Source organism: Rhinopithecus bieti, unplaced genomic scaffold (assembly GCF_001698545.2).
Source record: "Rhinopithecus bieti isolate Rb0 unplaced genomic scaffold, ASM169854v2 scaffold_32740, whole genome shotgun sequence".
NCBI lineage: Eukaryota > Metazoa > Chordata > Mammalia > Primates > Cercopithecidae > Rhinopithecus > Rhinopithecus bieti.
The window spans coordinates 241,294-246,711 of record NW_016814617.1 but is presented as its reverse complement, the minus strand read 5'-3'; positions in this window follow the sequence as shown (position 1 = coordinate 246,711).

Here is a 5,418-nt window from a genome sequence, read left to right as displayed (position 1 = left end):
AGCCGAAATGGTCCCACTGCCCCCCAGCCTGGGTGACAGAGCAAGATTTTATAAAAAAAAAAAGAGAAAGAAAGAAAGAAAGAAAAAAGAAAGAAAAGGAAAGAGAGAGAGAAGGAAGGAAGGAGGGAGGGAGGGAGGGAGGGAGGGAAAGAAGGAAGGAAAGGAAGGAAGGAAGGAAGGAAGGAAAGAGAAAGAAAGAAAGAAAGAAAAGAAAGAAAGAAAGAAAGAAGAAGGAAAGAAAGAAAAGAAAGAAAGAAAGAAAGAAAAAGAAAGAAAGAAAGAAAGAAAGAAAGAAAGAAAGAAAGAAAGAAAGAAAGAAAGAAAGAAAGAAAGAAAGAAAGAAAGAAAAAGAAATTGCCTTTAAGCAGCTGCCTTGGTGAGGGAGAGGATGACACCTGGGAAGGGGGCAGGCCTGTGATTGAAGACTCGTTCTTTTTTTTTTTTTTTTTTTCCTTTTCTTTTCAAGTCAGAGCCTCACTGTGTCACCCAGGCTGGAGTGCACAGGTGCGATGTTGGCTCACTGTAACCTCCGCCGCCTGGGTTCAAGCGATTCTCCTACCTCAGCCTCCAGAGTAGCTGGGATTACAGGCACCTGCCACCACACCCAGCTAATTTTTGTATTTTTAGCGAAGACAGGGGTTTCACCATGTTGGCCAGGCTAGTCTTGAACTCCTGACTTCAGGTGATCCACCTGCCTTGGCCTCCCAAAGTGCTGGGATTACAGGCATGAGCCACCATGCCCGGCCTGGTGCAATGGCGCGATCTCGGCTCACTGCAACCTCGGCCTCCTGGCCTAATAAATTTTGCATACTTCACATTCTTCAGACTGCTCTGAGCTACTTTTCTTTCTCAAGGGAAATTTGGCAATATCTAGCAAAATTTTATATACCATTTGTCAATTGATCCATCTATCTCAAAAATACAAAAAGACATATATAGAAAGTTATTCAGTGAGCACTACTTTTAATAGTAAGAGACCAGAAACATCCCCAAAGTTCATTCAGCACAGAATGATTGAATAAACTAAGATTTACTAACATAGTAAAATATTATGCATTTGTAGAACCCATAAGAAGTATCTCTGTGGCATGATAGCCACTGAAAAAAGTAGGGTGGCAAAAAATGAAGGTAATATCCTACCATTTAACTAAAGGGAGAAGAGGATATGAATATAGCCTTGTATTCACATTTTTTAAAACAGAAGAACAAGCCAGGCAAGGTGTCTCATACCTATAATTCCAGCATTCTTGGAGGCTGAGGTAGGTGGATCACCTGAGCTCACGAGTTGGAGACCAGCCTGGGCAGCATGGTGAAACCCCGTCTCTACCAAAAATACAAAAATTAGCCGGGCATGGTGGTGTGCAACTGTAGTCCCAGCTACTCAGGAGTGTGAAGTGGGAGGATGGTTTGAGCCCAGGAGGCAGAGAAATAGACAAATAAAATGAAAAATGAACAGCAAAAAACCGTGATTACTAGGCCGGGCACAGTGGCTCACAACTGTAATCCCAGCACTTTGGGAGGCTGAGGCAGGCGGATCACCTGAGGTTGAGAGTTTGAGACCAGCTTGACCAACATGGAGAAACCCCATCTCTACTAAAAATACAAAAGTAGCCGGGCGTGGTGGCGCATACCTGTAATCCCAGCTACTCAGGAGGCTGAGGCAGGAGAATCGCCTAAACCCAGGAGGTGGAGGTAGCAGTGCACCGAGATCGCACCATTGCACTCCAACCTGGGCAACAAGAGCAAAACTCCATCTCAAAAAACCAAAAACAAACAAACAAAAACCCTGATTACCTCTAGGAGGAGAAGGGAATAGAGCTGAGGCACAGGGATGCAGGCCATGTGTCTCTGAAGATTTCACTTTGTTAATTGTGCAGCAAGGTTTCCTCCCTCCCTCCCTCCCTTCCTTCCTTCCTTCCTTCCTTCCTCTCTCTCTTGCTTGCTTGCTTTCATCTCTCTTTCTCTTTTTCTTTTTCTCTTTCTCTTTCTTTCCCTTCCTTCCTCCCTCCCTCCCTTCCTTTCTTTTTCTTTCTTTTTTTTTTTTTTTTTTGAGACAGGGTCTCATTCTGTCACCCAGGCTGGAGTGCAGTAGTGCAATCTTGGCTCACTACAGCCTCCACTTCCTGGGCTCAAGTGATCCTCCCACCTCAGCCTCCTGAGTAGCTAGGATTGCAGGCACGCACCACCATGCCTGGCTAATTTTTGTATATTTTGTAGAGAAGGAGTCTCACTATGTTGCCTAGGCTAGTCCCAAACTCCTGAGGTCAAGCAGTCCACCCACTGTGGCCTCCCAAAGTGCTGGGATTACAGGTATGAGCCACCTTGTCCGGCCCATTTTCTAAAACATTTAAAAAAGCAACTCCTGAAAGTCAAAGACAAAATAAGACAAATGAACCTGGTTGTGTAATGACTGTTTCTATTTTTATAAATTGTGACTGCTCTCTGATTAGCTCATAGAAATCTAAGTACAGGTAGTGGCTTCCTTTGGAATGGAGGTAACTCATGTTCTGAAGTTTTTTCTCTTGGAATTTTCTACAAATCTCACATATCTATTTTTGCCTTTCCTGACAGATGTCAAATACCGTAATGTTGGCCATACAGCATACTTCCTTGGTTAGTTTCTCTTAGCCTGAGGCATTGCTTGTCCTCTGATATAAAACATCCCCCACCATAGCACTGACTTCCCTCCAGAAATGAGACATCACTTTATCCTAATAATGTCCCTTTAATTCTGAGGCTGTGGCCCATCCAGGGCATTTCTATCCCAGATCCCAGGTATAATGTGTTAACAAAAAAAAAAAAAAGCTGTAAAATATTTTAAAGAGGTTTAATCTGAGCCAATATGTGTGACCATGGCCCCTGGAAACACAGTCTTAAAGCAGTCCTGAAGAAGTGAGCCCAAGGTAGTCGGTTATAGTTTGGTTTTAGACATTTCAAGGAGACAAGGGTTACAGGCAAAGACAGACCAATACGTGGAAGATACATATTGGTTTGGCTGGAAAAGGTGAGATATCTTGAAGCAGGAGCTTACAGGTCATAGGCAGACTCAGATATTCTTTAATTGGCAATTGGGCTGGGCACAGTGGCTCATGCCTATAATCCTAGCACTTTGAGAGGCCAAAGCAGGAGGATGGCTTGAGCCCAGGAGTTCAAGACCAGCCTGGGCAATCTAGTGAGACTCCATCTCTACAAAAAATTTAAAAATTAGATTAGTGTGGTGACACGTGCCTGTAGTCCTAGCTACTCGGGAGGCTGAAATGGGAGGATCACTTGAGCCTAGGAGGTCAAGGCTGCAGTGATCACACCACTGCACTCTAGTCTAGGTAATGAAGTGACTCCTGTCTCAAAAAAAAAAAAAAAAAAGAAAGAAAAGAAAATTCAGAATTGGTTAAATTAGGAGTAAAGGTTTGTCTAAAAATTTGAAGTCCACAGAAAGGAACATTTAAGTCAAGATAAGAAAGTCTGGGTCAGAGTGACCTGCAGGGGTTTGTGACTTAACGTTGGGCATAGCCTCAGGTCCTGTTTATAATTTGGTATCTTATTCTCACAGAGTCCCTCTTGTTAAGTCTCATGATCTCTATTTTAACACAAATGCTGAGCATTTGTTTTGTCTAAACTGCAAAAGCAAGGGAGTATAATGAGGCGTGCCTGACCTCCCATCCTGTCATGGCCAGGAACTCAGTTTTTCAGATTTCTCTTGGCCGAGAAAGGGTCCAATCCATCAGTTGGGGAGCTTAGGATTTTATTTTCAGTTTACAAAGGTAATCATTTACTCCCATGAGGGTAATCATCCTCCTTGAAATTCAAGGGTTTCCTGGATCACAGGATCTGCAGTTACACACAGCTGAGTTTGACTTTCACAGGCTGAGTGACCTTGAGCAAAATAATTAACCTCTTTTAGCTTCACCAGCCTATCTTTATGAAACAGGGGAAGGATAATACCTACTCTATGGGGTTGTTGCAAGATTTAAATAAGATTATATACGTGTCAAAGGACAAAATTACAGCAAATTTAAAGATTGCAGCTGGTTTTATTTGTGATTCTAGAGTTGGACAACACTTCATTCTATAAAATAGAATAAGTGTTCCCAGGAGCTGAGAAGGGGCTGGCTTACAGACAGGGTAAGGTGAAGAAAGCAGAGGCAAAGAATGGTGTGTACCAGGCATTGCAAAGCTACTTTCCTGTGGGGTGGAGATAGAACAATAGAAAAAGAACTGATTAGTTAACATCAGGTTACTGCAGGCTACTTCTTTTAGGTAGGAATTAAAGCAGAAGGCACTTCATTATCCTGCTAATTGAAGACTGGCCTATTTGGAAAATCAGCTGTTATCTCTTCGGATTTCTAGGAAAGTCAGATAACAACTTAGTTTGGGTTTGGTGACATGGATGTGGAACTTTAGCATTTGGTTTTTAGTCTGGTCTGCTGGGGCCTAGTGCAGAAACAGTCTAAAACAATGACCTCTTATATTTTTTATTTAGCATGTGTAAAATGCTAGGTACATATTGGTTGCTCCCTCTCTTTTTTTTTTGTTCTGTTTATCTTTTCTTCTCTCCTTTCTTCCCACCTTCTTTTCAATGTAGTAACAAGTGTTATTAAAAAAAGCAAAGGAGAATGTAAATCTGCAGACAATTTTTAAAAATATGAGTATCTCTTTTCAGTCAATATTTGCAACTTCCACCTCATTAAATATTCTGTCACAGCAGAATAAGGTGGCAAAGAAATGAAGTGCAAATTACCCTAAGGTAGCTGAGTCCTCATCCTGGTTTCATCACTAATTAGCTCTATGGACCCAGGCAAGCACTTGACCTTTCTGATCCATGCTTTTCTCAACAGCACAATGAAGATCATGCCTGTCGCAGAGGGGCAGTGAGGTTCCTGTTGCTGGCATGCCCTATCATTATGTAAATAGAGGGCCTCGTCTACAAATAATCTCTTCAGGCAAATTGCGTAATTTGACATTGAAGTTATCCTTCTCTTTACCTCTCTCCCCCATCTTCGGCTCCAGGTTTTAAAGACTGCTATTAAAAGACAAATACGTTAGCACATTAAGATATTATCACCTAGCAATACCTTTTTAAAAGTTAATTAATCAAATTAGTCATAGCAGACAGCAGAGTCACTATGCTTTGGGCACAGGGAGGTTGGGATTTGGATGGGATTGTAAAGGAATCCGGAATACTCTGGCTCTCGGCTCATGATGCTCTCAAAGAAAACTCCTGTATAGAAAGTGGGGGTTTCATTGATTTTTTGGAGGGTTTTTTGTGTCTCTATCTCCTTCAGTTCTGCTCTGATCTTAGTTATTTCTTGCCTTCTGCTAGCTTTTGAATGTGTTTGCTCTTGCTTCTCTAGTTCTTTTAATTGTGATGTTAGGGTGTCAATTTTAGATCTTTCCTGCTTTCTCTTGTGGGCATTTAGA